Genomic DNA, 20,842 nt, shown 5'->3' on the forward strand with positions numbered 1-20,842 from the left:
ATAAATAGAAAAATTATCTGCACCTCAAAGGGCTTATCTCCTAATATCAAAGATTCTAATCTTCACTGGGATGGAAAGTGTTAATGCTGTGAATAAAAGGTTTTCAACTGCAGCTGAATCATGTGAGGATTATCAATACAGCAGCAACGTACAAAGGGGCTCCAGCAAGGTTACAGAGTTTAATATAATCCTCTCTATAGCTAAGCACAGTAATAGAGAACCCTGTGTTCACTGTGACAGCATGTTGTGTGCACTCAGTAATACTTCTAAAATACACAGGGAGAACAAGAAATCCCCAACATCTTTACTATTCTCAAAGACAAAGTAAAGATATTAACAGGAACAGACACACAATCCTAAAACACAAAGGTACAGAAAAGCCAAACATTCAAAGCTGCAGAATATTACTTAGCACTTTCTCCTTAACCCTTCTCAGTGGGTTTAACTGCATCACTGAAAAGACAAGTTGTTATGACCTTAATTTAAATGCAAGCAACAAAGCTCTAGCTTGCTTTGTCTAGGTCTTCTGGGGGGGAATATTACATCTGCCTCAGCCACCCTAACAAATTTGTGTTAGAGAGCTGTTTTCTTTTCCTAATCACATTTAGCAAAGATAAGGTTGCAAGAGCAGCAAAGACAACACAACCTGTGTTAATTCAATGCAACTTGTTCACATTTCAGTTTGTGGAATACTGTTGGGAGAAACAGACAGCTGATTTGAGCCCAACCGCAATTTTCCTTTATTACCTTCACTGGTATTCAGCCAAGTTAGCTTCTCCCCTGTACTACATAGGCATATGCTAAGATTGCAGTTTCCTTTGTGTCTGTAATGTAAAATACAAACTGGAAGACATAACACACAAAGTGACCCTTTGCTGTCCCAAAATCTCAAGTTCCCAGGAGAGCGAGTCCAGGTACTCGTTCCAGCAGCAGGGCTTAGCCATACACACAGATCTCAGCCAAGCAGTCTCTGTTAAATTCTGCTCAGTTCAAGGCACTGGGAGTCATCTTGTTGCTTTGAACAGGTCCCTGCTCAGTTTTTTCAAAGGAACAATACAGAAAATGCAAACAGTTAAAAAGGCATTTACTTTCCCTAAGCAGACTTTCAGTATAGGTCAGATTCAGAATTTTTTAATCGCCTGAAAGAACAAATAGAGAAAAATAAAGAAAAAAATTGAAGAGGCTGCACTGAAATTGATACTATCCTAAGCTGTTGGAAGTCTCCTTTTTTAGTTCACATACATGCAAAAATCCTCACCTAAAGCAAATTTAATATTTATAAATCATTGCCATTTCACAGAACTTAAAATAGCTGCATTTCAATTCTTAAGAGCCTTATTTTGAATAGAAATATTTGCAGCTGACATTACAATTAGTTTTGATCAAATTAAGAAAAAATTCCCCAATAAATTCCCTGTCTCACATGTAAAACGTCAGAACAGTAAATGTGCCTCAGCCTCTGCTGCACTGCAGGCATGTCACCTCACATAATTAGAGTTTAAAAGGAAAACACTATACACACTCACACACACTGATGGGAAGGGGGAGTCACTGGAAGTTCTGTGATCAGCCCTGACCATGAGACACTTCGGCCCTTCATTTTGTGGGTTTTGCTAAGTTGTTGGTTTTATGCACTGGACATCTTTATATAAAAGATTTCTTAGAGAAATACTGAGAAATTGTAATTACATTTCTATAACTTTAAGTTATAAGGGACATAATTTCTTTTTTTTTAATAGGAAACTTCATTTGGTTTCCAAACAATTTTATTTTTGAAAGAACAGGGAGTCCAGATCACTTCAGATTATCTTTATTCAAGTTCAGAGCTTATTAGAAATATAAATGCTAATACCTGCCACAGAGTATTAGCTGCTAGGTATTTAGATGAAAACAGTACATCTCTGCTGGTACACAAGATCAGTTTTAACAACCTTCCATGACTCTTGTTTTTTGCCATCAGAGCAGGACAGTTACAATCAGAGATTCAAGGGTCACAGCAAATAAGTTTAGCACCATTTGCCCCCTCTTAAAGACTATCTTTTTTCAAAACATTCAAAGGAAAGATCCACTTAACCCCATCAAGACCTTCTGAGTGAGTTCTTTATTGCAAAGTTCTAAAAAGATGCCACATATCAAACAATATCCCAGTACTACATGCAACAGTCCTGCCTTGAATGTGTACTTGTTGAGTACAAGAACCATATTCTCCATTCTTGCTGAGAAATCAGAGAATCATATAACAGTTGAAGTTGGAAGCAACCTTTGGAGACCATCTGGTCCAAGCTCCTGCTCAAGGAGGGCCAACCCCCCACTCAAGCAGAGCCACCTAAAGCTGATTGCCCAGGACCATATCCAGATGGTTTTTGAATAAGTCCAAGTATGGAGACTCCACAGGATCCCTGGACAACCTGTACCAGTGATCAGTCATCTTCACAGAAAAAAACCTCCTAAACTACAAAACAAAACCAACCACACTAAAAAAACCCACACCTTCCCCCCCACACACACACAAAAAAAAAATAATAGCTTTTGCTGATGATCAGAGGGACCCTCTTGTGCCCATTGCTTCTGGTCCTGTCATTGGGCATCACTGATAAAAGCCTGGCTCTGTCCTCTTTGCGCCCTCCCCCTTCAGATAGTTTTATACGTTGAGAAGATCCCCCCGAGCCTTCTCCATTCCAGGCTGAACAGTCCCAGCTCTTCCAGCCTTCCCTCATAGAAGAAACACTCCAGTCCCAAAATCATCTTTGCAGCCTTTCACTGGACTCTTTCCAACATGTCTGTATCTCTTTTGGACTGGGAAGCCCAGAATTGGACACAGCACTCCAGCTGTGGGCTGCGGCCTCACCACTGATAAGCAGAAGGGAAGGATCCCCTCCCTCTACCAGCTGCTAATGCTCTGCCTACTACAGCACAGGATGCCATCAGGATTCTTTGTGGCAAGGGTACATTTCTGGCTGAAATCACTCATGAAGTTATACAGAAACCTTTCACATCATTATAAAATGGATCATACAGGAATATAATTTATAGTGACAATTAGAATGCCACTTTATCTGACAAACTGAAATAAAGAAGAAATGGTGAAGTGAAAAACAAGTCATGTTACTAATTATACATACAAACTGCAGACTGCAAATAGGTATCTTTCAGAAAACTCTTCTGTTCAAGTAGAACTTCTAGACATTCTGTGTTAAACGTGATTTCCATTTGTTTTTGTTGCTGGATTTGTTTGCTTTCGGGAGGAGTGTTTGTTTTGTTTTGTGCATTTTTAATAAAAAATTACAGTCATACAAAAAAATCTAAATTCAAAGGGACTTCTAGAGGTCACTTGGTCCAACCCCTGTCTCAAAGCAATGCTAACCTTCAATAATATCAAGGAGAGAAATTTTACAACCTATCTTAGAAATTTGTTCCAATGTTGTGAAAATTTTATTCTTATATCTAATAAAAACTTCCTTCCCCACAATCTCAGTCCACTGATTTCTACTACTATACACCTTTGTGATGAGTTTAATTCCACCTTATCTATACCACCCCCCATTAGATTGCTTTACAAATCAAAATGCCTTCCACCCACCACCTCCCATCCAAACCCTCTTTTCCTAAGAATGAAAAACTCAGTTTTTTCTGTCTCCCCTCACAGGGCATTTGCTGCTGACCCCTAATCATCCTTGTGGTTCTCTGCTGAACTTAAATCAGTATTTCAATGTTTTTCTTTTACTGGGAATCCAATATGCTGCTTACTTATACAACATAATTTACTTGAGACATATTCTTGTAGAGCACCAGGAGGGCAATGAAATATAGCTGTCTATAGCTACACAATAGCCCAGACTTAGATATAACAAATTTTCTGAATTTTTACCAATTCCTTACTGTCTTTCGTTCGCAAAAAAAAAAATTCATGAGAAACTATAATCATGTAGTGTGACTGGAATCCCAAGCAATGGTTCTGAAGGCCAGCACTGAAATCCATTTTTAGATATAATAATTTCCAAAATCCAGCGTTTAGCTCTTCTGTGGGTCTTTGAGATCAGGATAATAGCAGTTGACAGAGAATTATAATGATGCGACAAGTTCATCTCTTCTGTAAGCTATTGTTTACACTTTTTAAAAGAGTCATTTTTCACACAGAACAGATAGATAAAATAAAAACTAAAGCTTAACAGGTTGACCTTAAGCTTATGACTTGTTACAATTCAGATCCCAGTAGTTAAACGGGCTCCCAATGCTGATGGACTCCCCACACTGTACTATAGTGGATCTCTACTTAAGCTCACAGTGTTTCATTCAAATATAACGAAACAATACAGATATTTTGGAAGAGCTTAAAATTCGAGAAATGTGATGGTAAATTTGTGGTCATGTAAGGATCAATAAATTCTTAGCTATGCAAAAAAAAAAAATAAAAAAAAAAAATCATCAGTTTGGCAAATTGCTTGAAACAAGTTTATTGAGGTCAAATTCACCACGTCTCAAGTGCCTTCCATTATCTAGTCCTGTTTTAGACCTTTAGTTTCTCTCATTCAGTATGTCCTCACCCAGGCTCAAGTACCAAGCTGGTACTTGACAAACTGGTAAAATAGCCATTCTGGCTGCAAAAATTCAAATGTTGAGTGGGTGCCACCTCAATTAATATATTCTGATGGGATCAGGAGACGTGAAGTGGACTCTGAGGAAAACTACACAAAGTCCTGAGGAGAAGAAAAGGAACAGTATCAAAATATTAAACCCCAAATACTGAAAACAAAAACTAGAAGTACTACTACCCACAGTTATGTCTTTATGGATTCTGAATATAATTTCCAGTAACACACCTGCCTTATTATTACACCTGTAGCACTGTTATTATCATGCCATTCCTATTTTTCAGGTAGGAAGCCTGAGAAAATACTTCAAAAATGCTCTTAACTTAAAACAAGACTGTAACAGAGAGAGGAGCTGTAGTTAAAATAAAGTGTGAGGTTTCTTAAATGAAACTGTCTTGCTCCAGCTTCTCTAGCTGTCTTTGCAGAAAATCAAAACCTATATGCATATGAGTACTCTCTAGCAACCTGCTGGGAGTCATGTACTGCAAGTGGTTTGGGAAAATCTTTCTCTCCAAGAGAGAAAAGAGATTTTGGAAGGCAGGCAAACTTGTACTCAAGATAATGAACTAACTTGTTTCCAAATTCCAAAACAAAGCATTTTATTTCCTTCCTGAAAAATCGATTTTGTTCTTTATGGAGCATTTGTTGTGTGAAAGGATGTTTTTCACGTAATATATCTTTTCAGTGGAGGAGATTACTTCGGGTACAAAACATCCCCTACTTTGTTCCCAACATTGGGTAATACAGACAGTAGAGCTAATTTTCTGCCATACAGGAAGAATGGCAGATGTGCTAAAAACTTATATCATCACCTTCTCTGAAACACAGTAAAAATCACTGTTAGAACTGATAGTATATTAGATTAAAGGTACCATCAACAATGTCAATTCTGCCTGGTCGTGTTAACAGGAAAATGTTTTACAAGTTCTACTACTGGGCATCCATTTAACTCCCAGCACCAGCTATGCTGTGAAACCGTGCACATAATTTATCTGGTGAACTGCATGTGTGGGAAGCATTACCCAGGCAAAACTTCTCACAGTCTGACAAAATGCTTGGATTTGCACTGTTCAGATGATTGAACAAAGAGACTTCAAGCAATCACCAATAATAATTTTTATCTCCAAACATGCTAAACTGTAATACTACATGAGAACAACCTATTGCTTTAAAACCAGATTTGATAAAATACAAATAAATGGATTATTATTACATTTTAAACTTGAACACTTCTTGTCCATTAGGCTTAAGTATTAGCAAGGTTCACATTTTATCTTACACATCATTTTTAGCAATTTCCCCACAGAACACTCATAATACCTCCATGGTACCCATTGTAACCTCTTTGCTTACATATAGGTTAAAATAGACATTTATTCCAATTAGATGAAGTAAACAGAAAACAGCCTTTCATAATTCCTCAAAGTTACTGTCATCTTTTCTTTTAGATAGTAATCAACAGTCTTCAAAACAATTTCCAGTTTAAGTCTGCCACATACAGTTGATGACAGATATGTATGCCAACAAATTTTCTTCCTGCATCATGGCAAAACTAATTTAATTACCCCCAATAATATGTACAGTGTACAAATACATGTATTTAATAATAATCCCAACAATGCAGACTTGGTAACGTACTGCATTTCTTTTCAGTGCAAATGTATTGCTACTACTCTGCAAGGCTTCCTGGAGTTTAATCTATTATTTCTCTATACTACAAAAATATTTGATTTATAATCATCTGACCCATGCTTTTTTTCCTCCAAAAAAGACTCACCTCAGACAGGTCACATGTTCAATAAAATACTGTCGTATCCAATATTCCATTGTATTTTATATCAGAACAGAAAGGGATGTTGTTTAAAAACTTGCAGCACATAATTTTTTAAAACATTCTGCTTCGATGGACCTGTTTGTTACTTTTCCTAATTTCTTAAGATGCACTTGCCTAGTTTGTAATATTTGTTTTTTTAATTGAGAAAATAGCTGATAAAGGCATATAGAAACCACTATAATGAAAAAGCAGCACATGTCTTGGGGCACGTGCCAGCTCCTACTACTCTATGTTCAGCATGTCATGTTCTTGCCATGCAGCATCACCTACCACAGATGATATTAATAATGTCACAAACAACAAGTTTTCTATGCAGCTGCTGAAAGAATTCAGAGACCTTTCAATAAACACAAAGTTAATTGTTGAAGCTGTTTTTCCTATTTTTGCTCTTCAAAACCCTAAACTAGAAAATCCCTTGAGTGAAAAGTCAGAGAAAGACTACCATCCCTTCTAGGGTTAAAAGACGCTTTTGTAAGATTTTTAGGTCAGATTAACCTTTTGCTCACAATAGGGCTGGTTATTGGTTTTATTTTTTACTGTCTTTAACACAGGTAAAAAAAATCAATATGAAGCGAGACAAAGGGCTCTGGAGGCCCTGGCTGCACCAGCTTTTGGTTTGGCTCATACACAATCCTACAACATGCTGAGGCTGGGAAGGATTAGCCTGCTTGTGTTGAGTAAACCGATGATACTCAATAAACAGTTTCTGTTGTAAACCCCTTAGGACGTGCAAAGCCACACTAGTTGGCATTAGACCAGATAAGCTGCCGAACCAGCTGTAATCTCATTTAGACCTGAGCTGATCCTCCTGTCCTTTCATTCCACAGGATCAAAGCAAACCACTGAGGAGGCAGCTGTATTATAGCAGCAGTGCTTGCTGGATGCGGCAAACATTTCATAAATTCCTCTCCTCGAAGCAAGCCTGCACATAATCTACCCAGAGCCAGTTCAATCAATGGATTTCTGAATTCATTAGTCTTATTATTACAGGATAACTGTTTTCTCCACATAGTGTGGTAGTTGTTGCAAGCCAACTTTGCAAAACAGCTCTTATTGCTGACCATTTCTTTCTGGTAATGTGCCTTTGCATTTTTGCAGTGCCACATGAAAATGATTTAAATCACTTCAATGCAGTATTTTTTTTAAAGACTAGAAATAAAACCAATTCAGGAATATTCAAGTAGGAAGCCCTGAAATATAGTACATTCTTCCAAGTATAATTACCGCCTACCTGTTTGCACGCTTCCATGCATCAGTAATAATGACCAATGTTTTCTGAGCTCAATGACAGCAAATGATAACAGCAAAAGCAGACATTATATCATTGTAGCAGCATAAATACAGACAAAAATTACAAATGTGAAAGGAGTAATTTTAAGGAAAAGATTTCTATTTGCCTTCTACTCCTGGGTTCTCTGGAATTAAAAAGAAGAAATATTTTCATTGTTAAAGAAATGAATAGCACAACTTAGGGAAACCAGAAAACCACAAAAGCAACAAGTTTTTTTAAACTAAGGAAAAATGAAAACCAAGACACTGGATCAAATAAGACTTGAGGGTGCAACATTCAATTTCTGTACCACAATATGGAGTTTACACTGTGCAATTATAGATAAAAAAATGTTATAGTATAACCCTAGAGCTTTAGAAGAACAGAATGTGTAATTCCAAAAATGCATCAATTGACCCATTTCCCACCAGTGAAATCTGCAATATAACACAAATTCACAGATAAACAAAATAAAATCATATTTGTAACTTGCACTGGAATAGGGGAAATAGTATTAAAATTTTTTTCAGTCCTTTTATTTGCTAATTGTATTAATCATTAATGTAAAAACCTAAGTCTTCTGATACAGTTGCATTAGAAAAGAAAAAGGATGTAATAAGAATTACGCAGTACAGCAGCAATTTTTTTTTGGGTCATGTACAAGTAACATTAGTTCAAGGATCTCTTCTTCAAGAATGAATAGTAGCCAGAGAACTAAGTTTGGTCCCAAAAACAGGGAAGGTCAGGTAACCCTTACAGTTAAGGTTAAAATAGCAGAGCTTGTGACTTACTGTTATTTTCAGCCAGTATAAATATAGGATACATTCATGCATGCAAACTGATAAGTTAGGAAGATCTCTCTCAGAGAACTGCTCTGAGTTTACAGAGCACAAGAGAAAGTTCTGTATCATCTTTGCATGCATACCCTAACCTACACTGCACAGATCTACTGAACTTCTGTACCTGGCTGCTCATGCTTTTAATAAGAGTATAAAAAAACCCATTCATATAATAAAAAGCTTCAATGAAGTATAATAAAATCAGGTGTTTAACACATGTAAATGATTTTTTAAGATTACAGAGATGAGATGTTTCGCATGAAACTTTTTTTAAGCACTGAAGCACAGATGTGCTAGAGCATGTCACAGGCAGCTGGCAAAGACAAACAAAAGGTATTTGCACCTGTCAACTACAGATGTGTAAAAAACTCACCACACATCTCTTCCTCAATCACTTAGAAACCATCTGATGTGTTAGTTAATGATTCCCCTCTCTCCACTTCATTCTTCAGACATAAAGGGGTCCCATTTAACATAATCACTTAATAACAGCAAAGTGATGGGTATCAGAACCCTAATTCTTCTAATATTTGCAAAATCCAGCTCTTTGTAATAATAATAACACCATGATAGCAAACTGTAAAACTGTGTAATTATACTTTAATTGTATTGTGAGGCATGCATTAATCACAAAGTTTAAGTACCAAGGATGGAATTATAATAATTCTGTAAAACAAATTTAAGCTAGCTAAGTAGGTCAGAACCACTAGCATGCAACAGGAGACCTCTGGGAATTTATCAGTTAATGGCTATTTATGTGCAAATGAGTGCCCTCCAACCCTCCCAAATCCTGTGTAGCTGAAGGGTATTTCTGTTAACCAGGAGCATGCTTAACTGCTGAGGCATAAATTAAACCATTTATTGGAATGATTTTAATTCTTCTCTCCCCCCACCCACTCTTACTACTCCCTCCACCCTCACTAGCAGCACAATTTACAGTATTAATTTACATGGAGATAGGATTGCTGAAAAGTTTTCACAAATTACTCTGTTTCAAGGAAGAGAGGGGAAAAAAAAAAGAGAGAGAGAACAGAAAAAAAAAAAAGAGTGAGTAAGAAAAAACTTTCAGTTAGACAGTAGCAATGCTACACTTCATCGTTAAGTCTTCCAGAGGGCAGTTTGAGCTATTAGAAATTCCAGAGATTCAGTGCCACAGCAGTGCAGTGGAAACCCTTTCATAATGAACTCCAATGAAATGAAATTCTGGTTTACAATCTCACAGAATCATAGAATCGTTTAGGTTGGAAAAGACCTTTAAGATCATCGAGTCCAATCATTAACCCAGCACTGCCAACCTCACCACTAAATCATGTGCCCAAGTGCTACGTTCATGTTTTATAAATACCTCCAGGGATGGTGATACCACCATTTCCCTGGGCAGCCTGTTTCAATGCTTGACAACCCTTTCCATGAAGAAATTTTTCCCAATATCCAATAAAACCTTCCCTGGTACAACTTGATACCATTTCCTCTTGTCTCACATTCTAAACTTGAAGACAATGAAGCTCAAGGGGGACTATATCCACTGTATTTTCTGTCATAACATTCAGACTGTACACCTCACAAAGGTTTTCCTTCAAGAAAGAAAACAATAAAAATTTCTTGGCTGCAGGAAAAAAAAACCTTCAATTTTTCAGTTTGACTTGGAAAAAGCTAGTCATTTTTCATGTCTTAGGAAAATAGATACCTTTACAAAATACTCAGAATCAAGATGTATTGAATTTTCACTGTGATGTTAAATGGGGATGATTTACAGACAATATAAATGATTTCTCAACACTTATAATCATAGCAGTAATTCAGTACATCAAGATAATGTAACCATAACCTCAAGATTCACTTTTAGGCTTATAATTCAATATGCTCGGGGTTTCTTTTTCTTCTAAGTGCACGCACACATACTCTTGCAAAGCCTAGGGTCCCAGAGCAATAAAACAATAAAAATTTGATTATCCTAACATCAATTAACCACAGCTCCCTGTTACCCTAAACAGGGTCACATCTCCCCAATGCCTAATAATCACATTGTAAAATCCCTTGATTGCCTGAATATATTCACTCTCCCTATGATGTTTGGATAATCATGGTTATGTTATAGTTAATTATTATTTAAGAGATGATCACAGGGGCATTACTTTCTGATGTCATCTTTGCACCTAATACAAAATTCCATATAAATGTAACATACTGAACAAATACATGCACAGCTTTTCATCACCAAATCAAGCTGTTTTAGAATACCCTTGAATATATAGGTGTGGTGTGAATTCAAGGAATTCCCTGGGAGCAAATCTTTAGCAGCTTTAAAATATTTTAGCAAGATACCTGGAATACTTATTGAAGTATTTTCAAATGCACACCGCCAATAGCTAATCAATATATTCCTGTCCAGGAAAACAAAAGAATGCCAATGAAAATGTTCATTTTTCGTTCTTGTGGTTGACTTTTTGAAAGGAAAACAAGACTGCAAAAAAGCAGTAGAAGGAAACCTCATTGTCCTGGCAGGCACATCTATACTTGACTGTTCTTCGCTACTCCTGCCCCTCAATAAAAGATGACACATGCCCGGCTGCAGTGAGCGCTCCTGCTGCGTGCATAATGGCTGCCGTGGCTGCCTGTGCAGTCCCTGCATTACCATGGAGAGAACCAGGAGCTTTCTGCCTCTTAACAGGGATTTCCAAGCATGCACGTAAAACCAAACACTTCATACAACTCTTCGATAACAGCCAAGAAATTAATAAATGAACAGAACTATTTGACCAAAGAAGTTCCCTCATGTATTTTCAGAAAGCATTAGCACAGCTCTATTATCAGAGCCTGCGACAGGCGCACAGTTACCTCTCAGCTCCCTACAGTGAGGAGCTGCAGCCCTGTTTATGACTGTACCTTACAGCCATTGGCAGGGACTCTGTATGGCCCTAAGGCTTTAATTAACCCCGATTAGAGATAAACAGGGCCTTCTGGTTGTGAAAAAAGAGGAGAGAACAGACAGCACTTTCAGCTTATCAGTCAACTAAGTAAACTACAAACTGCTTTTACCTTTCTCTATCCAGTAAAAATGTCAGGAAAGGACCCCCATAAGACCCTGAGATGATGCAGATGTACACATTGCATAGTATCTTCTGCTCTTTCCAGTTTATTTTTGGGGAGGATATGGTGGCCTGCTATTTTGAACTCATTTGCCATGAGGTACATTTTCACCATCCCTGTTTTAGTACATCTGTAAAGAAAACTGGAGCATTTAGCCATTGGCAATTAGTGACACTTAGACTTGTTCCAAGTCAAATAAAACAGGACAAGGTACACCTACCATGCCATTTATCAATTAGTTTTCCTTAGAAAATGTCCAAAAAAGCATTTTCAAAGTAATTTTCTAGAAAATTTCAAGATTCAAACACATTACCACTGAAAACTCATCACCCTGTTCAGCAGGGCCACTGTTCTGTGTATACAGTAGAAGCCATCTTCACTTTCCCACTCCCGAAATTCCATGAACAAGTAGGACACAGGAGCACTACACAGGTTCAGTTCTTTCCCCCCAGTAGAACAGAGAAATTAAAAAGAGTGCAGATACTACAAGTCAAAATGAATGACAGGTTTCCAAAGTTAAATTTTATGGCAGATTACAGTTTCTGGTACTATTTTTCATTATCTTCTAATTTCGCTGTACTTTTGTTCTGTAAGGAAAAGCACAGAATACTGTTTAGGATGCATCCGTACTATTTGACCACCAGCTGCATTGAGCACTCCTTAATATCAAACCACAGAAACATAAGTGAAGGACTTGGTAGCACCTTGACAGTGATTCAGGGAGTTCATCTCACCAGTCTAGTAAGCTCATATAAACTACTTTCTGGCAAATGTTTGTCTAATTCATTGTCTAAAAAAACCACCAAAACCAAAAAACATTCAGTTCCACAAGTCTCTCTTGAAGCCTGCAAGAGTGTTCAGTTTTCAGCCTACTATAAGTAACCACACTAAACTTCTGCCTCAAATCAAGCCAATTCCATCTTCACTGGCACGAAGAACAACAGAAAACCCGCAACATCCTTTTATATACTAGGTAACTTCTAGCATGTCTCTCCTCAACTTTTCCTAGCTGAAGTCAGTTCCATCAAACTTATACAAACTTCCTACTCTTATCACTCACTTCTGTGACTCTTTCCAATTTTCAATTTATTCATAAATGTTTTGTAAACTGACATGTCCAGAACTGCATACAGAATACTCCGGCTAAAGACAGAATAAGCAGCTCCTCTTACCTGCAGGAGTTTTATTAACACATCCCACAATGATATTCAAGTCACATTAGGTCCTGCTTCCTCATATTGTACCGGCTGTGTACATGAGAAAGTCACTGTTAAAAGTTAGCCATCAGATGCAGCCAAATTTCAGATTTTCTTGCAGCCACTATGGTCTTACAAACTCACATAAATAAATATCCATGTAAACAGCAGTGAAAACTTAAGTACCACGCTCACCTCCCACTCCTTTTAAGATACAAGGGAATCCACCTGAACTACCATTCACAAACAATTTTGGTATTCCCCCTACACCAGGCAGAAACTTGCTAGTGCAGGGACAATACTGGATCTTGAAGCCATCTGTGCTGAGCAGGTAGCAGAGTCTACAAGCAAGGGCAGAACAGAGCGATGAGGTAACAGCTGTGGCAGCTACCTCACTTCAACCAACCCCAGATGTGGAGATCTCCTATTTCTCTCACCACATGGTACATACTACCTCCCTACATGTGGACAGTACAGCTGCCATGCCAAGCATTCCATACGTTGTATTTGCATTTCTCCTTCCTGATTTCAGTACTTGGCCTTCATTATTTCCTCTTGTTGATGATAATTTCTTTCAAAATATGGAAATAATTTTCAATTCTGGTTTTCTTTTCTATACAAACATAGAGAAATATCCTCTAATTTTTGGCTATGTGCAAACTGAAACAAACTCTGTAACTCATTTTCATTTACTACAACTAGTTGTGCTAAACTGTTCCTCATTTTCAGTGACTGAAGTGATGCCATTAAACACTAATAATACTAAGATAATACAAGTAACACTGAAGCATTACACTACTGATATTTTCTATTAAAATTTTCTCTCTCATTCCCATAGACTCACACCAGCTTACAGAAAAACTGTACTTTTAAGGCTGTTGTTTTCTTTTCTCTCTCTTTTTTTTTTTTTTTTTGGTTACGATACCCAGAAACAAGTACAGTAGAAGTTGTTTTACGTCCAAAAGAAATTTTATCTTAAGCGAAAACATCCTGGGGGAAGAAGAATCAAATAATATATACCCAGAAAAGAGTAAACAGAAAACACATAATGTATTTAGATTCATCCCTTCTCTTCATTTAGGCACTGCTTTCAAGAGAGCACAACAAATTGTTTTTGCTGATGAGGTAGCCCCAGAAGTGAGCAGTAAGAGAAGCTGACACTAGTAAGTTACAGTTGTCAGTAACAGAAGCAGAAACAAATTTGGAAAAAATTAAGCAAGTGGCTATTCATCACTGTAGCTATTAGTTTTCAAAAAAATGAGTAATGGTGGGTGGAAACAAAACCCGAAAGCTTGTTCTACTGAACTGAATCTTTCAGAACTGCACAGAGTACTACAGTCTGTGTTGTGTCCAGCACCTGCAGGTGCTTTGCTTGCTTTTCATTTTCCTCCATTAAGACAAGTATATTCACGTGTTCAGTTAGCACAAGGATTCCCCTTGGAGTTGGTTCACGTTTTTTTTCTTCTCTTTAAAGGTCAACTTTCTTTAAAACACATAGGTACAAATTAATTCTCCTCTCCTGAGACTAACTCCTTTCACACGGGCTAGTAATAGAGACGAGTACAAGGAGAAATATTTTGGGTGAAGCAGAGACAGATATGTTTAGTTCAGTGCACATAACTGACTCGTCCAACCATTCTTGACATAGCCAAGACAGTGGCTTGCTCTTGTCCCAGAATGTACACTTGCTATTTTATCAGTCAGGTTTCCAATTCTCTGCTAAGGGACCAGAAACATATCGGTACAGGTGGGCAGGGGCACAGACTGCACTCTGGTGCCAGAGAAGCTGAGCAGCTGTCTGGAGCCAGTTCACCATTTGCTTTCTCCATCCTTCTGCACAGACTGTCAGTAGGAGGCAGCATTGACTCTGACAGCAGCAGCTCCACATCACCAAGTAGTTGGGAGCTGGCTTTATTCTTCTGTCATTATATAAGCAAGATGACACTGTTCTCTAATCCAGCCAAAGCTGATAAGTACCATCAACCTGTCACTTCCTACATTTCAAATTCTAACACTGCAGCATCAAAGAGTTTTTACATTTCGATTTCTTTTGCTGGCAGCGGTCGGTAGCCTCTCATTCTCCCACGGTGTTCTAATGCAGCATTTGCACACCGGGGTTACTCCCAGCCTGAATAGCAGGTCATCCCCTACTCACTGAGCTCATCTGTGGCCCATGTGCTAGGCAATTTAGATCCAATCAGCCCTTATTTAGCTCAAGAGTAATGAGCAGCATAGTGACACAGACTTAAGCCTGACCCTCAGGACACTGCTCATCAAGCAGTAAAACTGTGACAAAATCATTCATCTTCCACCCGCTGGCAAGAAATAATACTCGCACTCACTGTATTACTTTTTCAAGACATAGAAAAAAAAAAGGTCCTGAATTTTCATGATGTGAGACATTAATTTGCAGAAAGCTGAATTCCCTTAAACCCCCCTGTTGCTATGAGCTCACCAGGGGGAAATAGGCCTTAGGAGACTGAAATGGAATAAAGAAAATTGCTTCAGCTTTCTGTTCATTTTAAATAAGCCTTAAATCTGACAAGAGATATCCTAAAGAGAGAAGAAATATATATCTTGTAAGGTAACGAAGAAACAATCAAAATTAAGAGATTAGAAGGCTACTTGCATATAATGGTTTTATTGGCAAAAATATTTCTTTTGTTTAACATCCACAAAAAAAAAAATACTCCATATGAAAAGCCATTCTCTCACCTCATGTGAAGAACAGAAGGAAAACTGAGAGGAGAGTTAATTTGGGGAAAATAGTTTCAGAAGTGAGACACTTCCATCAGAAAACAAATCTGTACTTTATGTCCTTCAAGGAGCACATATTTCTCTAAACAACTGCAGGGTCCCAAGCAGCAGGTTCTTAGTACACCTGGATATGATTTCACTCTTTTTTTCATGGATTTACTCTTTCACAACAGCAAGTCTTGTACTGCTGTCAGGTAGGCTACAGAAAGCTTATGTGAATTATTCTTTGGTAGATAAAATGGGTACAATGGATGAAACACAGAAAGTGTTTCCATCTGTACCACATGGGACAGAACTGTGTATCTTCATGATTGATGGTTGAATACTAGACTTCAGTTTCTTTAGCTTTGGGTGTCTACCAAGACAGACTTTTTTTGGGCATCAACAATTAGAAGCTTTTTTGACAGTTTTTGTTGTTTCAGTCTGTTCTTAAAGTGATTCTAGAATAGAACAGAGTAGAATAGAATATTGCAGCTGGAATGGGTCTATAACAATCATCTAGTCCAACTATCTAAGCAAATCAGAGCTGATCAAGAGCTGAAGCAAATTATTAAGGGCATTGTCCAATTGCCTCTTAAACATTGACAGGCTTAGGGCATTGACCACGTCTTTAGGAAGCTTGTTCCAGTGCTTGACCACCCAAGCAGTGAAGAAATGCTTCCTAATGTCCAGTCTAAACCTTCCCTGGTTCAGCTTTGAACTACTCTCACGTGTCCTATTACTGGAGCCCAGGGAAATGAGCCTAGCACCTCCTTCTCCATTTCCCCTCTTCAGTAAGCTGTAGAGAGCAATGAGGTCATACCTCAGCCTCCTTTTCTCTAAACCAGACAAATCCAAAGTCCTCAGACGCTCCTCATAGGATATGCCTTTCCAGCCCTGTCCCCAGCTCCTCCTTCAGAGGCTCTCTATTACATCTTAAACATCAATATAAAATTGATTTTAATCAATTATTCAGCTTTAATGTGGCTACCTACAGATTCAAGGAAATGGACAGTGAAAAGTGGAAGTGCATATTCTTGCAAACCTGGACCAATGCTATACATACACAGGAACTTTCTATAAGCAAAGTATCAGGTACATGGCTGCAGTGCACACTCTATCTCATTTCACTTCTTAGCACAGTAACATTCTCAGAGGAAACAATCCAAACATACATCAGTTTTATCTAGTCATCTTTGAAGATCAGAATACAAGGGACAAAGATGTAAAATGTTATTTAAGAACCTCAATAAAAACCTGGGGAAAAAAATCTCAAATCCCACATAAAGTAGGCAGAAAATTCAGTTTTAATTATAAGAGCCACACCTTAAGGCAACAACTGTAGCTAAGAACACACACAGTATTCCCTCAGAAGACAGTAACAGATTATTTTTAAGGATTTAGACACAAGAAACCTCTCAAAATGCTGCTATATTCTACAGCAGTGCTTGCTTCCCATGCATTAAAGCATTTAGAGACTAGATGTTTATTGCAGTCATTCAAACATCAGTTTTATTAATGGAATACCTAAATTTAAAAAAAAAAAAAACACTAAAAATATTTTAAACCATAGGTCAAGTTAGCACAGCAAGGCACGCTTGCTTCCCAAGCATAAGATGTATGTTGTGAAGTGAAAAAGGAAGGATTTATTTCATGTTTTTCACACAGGTAAACAAAATTCATAGCAACTTTTAATGACTTTCTAATGGTCATTCATTAAGCCTGGGAGATCTTAGAGCCAAAGTAACATCATCTGACTCTCAATTCAGTGGCTTAGTCACAGAATTGCCTTCTGTGCTTATCAGAACATCACAGCTGGTAGCTTTAAATATCTTCACAGGATGGGATGGGTAAGAGAAGACTTAACGCTCTTCCAAACTCTTCTGAATATAGTTTTCAGAAGCTCAACATCAGAAAAAAGATTTTGCAAAGACTAACACTAAAACCCCTGAGGGGCAAGAAAAAAAGGAGGGAGGACCTTTCTATTCTCCTCCTGAGCTTATCTGCTGACTTACACGGTAACAGAGAGGGGGAGAGAGGCCTCTGTTGGTCTCGAAAAAGCTTCCCACAGGCTGTTTTGATGGCAAGTACAACGCAAAAAAAAATTACAAATGACTATACATTTCCATAGCAAAGATATACTGGATAATGCATTCCTATCGTGATTTCTCTTACAACCTCAAGGCTAAACACACTCTACAGATGGAAACATTCAGTTCTGTTGTTATCCATGGCCCAATTATTAATGCAACTTTTAACTAGAGACAGGTTTACCTAGTCAGTATTCCTGTAAGAGCTTATGAAATTAACACAGCAATATTTTTAAAAATTGGCAAAAAATAGGTATAAATACATAAGAATTGTTTTCAAAATAAAATTACTGCTTATTACAGTATTAGGTTTGTGGTACTTCTCATTTCTGCTATGAGAATTAGTAATAGGTCTCCCTGAAACCAGGCAAAGATGTTTGGAGCACAGCAGCGATTTTACACCTGGGCATGTACTCACATTTTATAGTCCTGTAACTTTGTGCTAACACACCACAAAACCTAAATGGCAGGATGATGAAAATAAGAGAATGCTCATGTCAGAGCAATACCCGATTGCAATAAAAGACATTTTAGTGTATTTCAAACGCTTCTTTTAAGACTAACATATTGAAGTGCCAGAACCCACAGCAGATTTCTCCCAGTCTTGTGTCCATTTTTACAGCAAGTTCTGTCAAATCCATTTAATGCCATATTTTTATTAACCTAGGGTTTCTTTTTGTGCCATCAGACACTCAGATGACAGTTAGTGCTAGAGATCTGGAACAAATGAAAGCACACATGGGCAAACATCCTGCATTCACCTTTCAGTAAAAAAAAAAAAAAAAAAAAAAAAAAAAGGCAGGATTCTAAAACACTGCTTAAACACGTGGAAAAAAAAGAAAAAACTTATGTCTGAGCTAGAAGCTGAATCCTTCAAGCAAACACAGGAAGCAAGCACTTCACATTTTTATTTTGGGGAGTTTCTTGATTGTTTATGGTTTATTTTACATGTTTTTAAAAAGGAGACTGTATTAAAATACAACCTTACACTTCATACTGAATCTCACTACGAAGATCAAATACTTGCAAGTGCCAGCAAGTAGCATCTTGATTCCATTTATCCAGTCACCACATATCAAAAACTGATAAAAATGAGTTCTCCAGCCAAGTCATAGTTCTATTTAAATATATAAACACCAAAATAATCATAATAGCAACAATAAATAAAAAAAGTGGATTAAGAAATCTTATTTTAAACAGTCTAAACATAGGTAAATACAACAATCAAAAGCTACTAGCACTTTTCTAGCAGAAAAGTAAAATACAAGAAAAATCTGGAAAGGGTTATTTTAAAACACAGTAATGTAACAACAGTGAAGGTGGGGGTTTCTTTTCAGATGCCTTTTAAAAAAAAGAAAGAAAACAAGCGCACTTTCAAACCCTTGTATGCCAAGTTTTAGCCCAGAGCAAGTTTTCGCTGCTGTGTTCCGAACCCTTGAAAATAAAGGTTTATAATGGAAATGCTGACAGACCCTTAACTATAGCAGCATGAATAGCTATAATTAAAGAAGAGCTTTTGGCTACACCTCAATCTGAAAATGAAAGACTGGAATTTTTACAGTATCCTCAAAGAAAAGCAACTGGGAAACCTGGAGTGAGATTCCAGCAATCCAACAAGATATGTTAAAGGGGATTGCTAAAACTATTTGCTATTTTAAGCTTTAAATACCGAGGCATTTAGTTAATGTAACCAAGTCAGTATTTTCATAATGCTACTTAATCAGCAATAAAGAATGCTCCTGTGAGCCATCATCTGGGGTTAGCAGAAAGTGGCACATGAAGTTATTATTTCCTAACAGCCTAGAGGGAGCTGCTTCTCTCTTTAATCAGTAATCTCACTTCCTTCCTACCTGTAAATTCTCTGTCATACAATTATAAAATTATTAGACTGCAGTGTACAGAGAAGTTACATTTATGAAAGGTCTAGTAGCTTATATCAGCCTGGATTTTAAAAACAGGCACTGAACCATTTCATCCTTTTTTGAGTCTGCAGATAGACCAGGCCTAATCAGTCTGGTCAAGCCAACAATAGTTGAATATATGGTTAGCACAAAGTCATCCACACCTTTTGAACCAAGAAAGTGATTTTAGTGTTGTTTTACTTGCATGGCAACAGAGGACTATTTTCAGTGAGTCTGTCCAAGTGGGAGAGAGAATCAGTAATATTTTTGTGTTCAATACAACCTGAAGATCAAAGTGTTTTATCACAGAATATGCCAAGTTAGAAAGAAGCCACAAGGATCCTCAAGTTCAACTCCTGGCCCTGCACAGGACCATTCCCAAGAGTCACACCACGTGCCCAAGAGTATTGTCCAAACACTTCTTGAACTCAGACAGGCTTGGTGCTGTGACTACTTCCCTGGATAACCTATTTCAGTGCCCAACCACTCTGGGTGAAGAACCTTTTTCTAATATCCAACCTAAACCTTTCTTGACATAACTTCAGGCCATTCCCTCAGGTCCTGTCACTGGTCACCACAGAGAAGAGATCAGTGCCTACCCCTCCTGTTCCCCTCAGAAGAAAGTTGTGACTGCAATGAGGTCTCCCATCCATCTCCTTTTCTCCAGGCTGAACAGACCAAGTGACCTCACGTACTCCTCATATGGCTTCCCCTCAAGGCCCTTCATTTTCGTTGCTCTTCTTTGGACACCCTCCAATAGCTTAATATCTTTCTTGTATTGTAGTGTCCAAAACTGCACACAATATTCAAGGTGAAGTTGCACCAGTGCAGAGTTGAGCTAAATGTTAAGGAATTCAGTTTCTCTGTAGATGGGATAAATAGGCTGGTAACAGTAACCAGAAGCTGCAATAAAGAACTGTTAAAAGCAATTATTGTTTAAGCATGTTGATAATTAAAATATTTCAGCAGAACTGTTTTTTTTAAGAAAAGGTACGAATACTGTCCTGTACCTTGTTTGTGGTGAGCTGAGAAGTCTGGAATGAACTTCTATGCCCTCCTCTCCGTTCTACAAGAGGGCCACATAACCCCCAATCTTGGAAAGCTTTTGAAATAATGCCAAGTTATGAAATAGGCAACTTCTTCACTAGTCTCAAATTTCTCCCTATTTCATCTTTAAAAACAACAAAACAAATGCTGTGCATTAGCTAATGGAGAAAATGTCAAAGTATTTTTGAAGTCTCCAATTTATTCCAGGAAATACATTCAGTTGAACTGAAATAATAAATAATAAATC

The 20,842-nt window shown here is 37.6% G+C and overlaps 1 protein-coding gene across 3 annotated transcripts in view; it reads right to left on the reverse strand.

Moving 5' to 3' along the window:
* The window catches only part of MMS22L (MMS22 like, DNA repair protein), a 98,027-nt gene that overhangs the window by 40,223 nt on the left and 36,962 nt on the right, over positions 1 to 20,842 (reverse strand). The window lies entirely within an intron of this gene.

This window comes from Manacus candei, unplaced genomic scaffold (assembly GCF_025592945.1).
Source record: "Manacus candei isolate 608988 ecotype Guabito, Panama unplaced genomic scaffold, ASM2559294v1 h1tg000011l, whole genome shotgun sequence".
Classification (NCBI taxonomy): Eukaryota; Metazoa; Chordata; class Aves; order Passeriformes; family Pipridae; genus Manacus; species Manacus candei.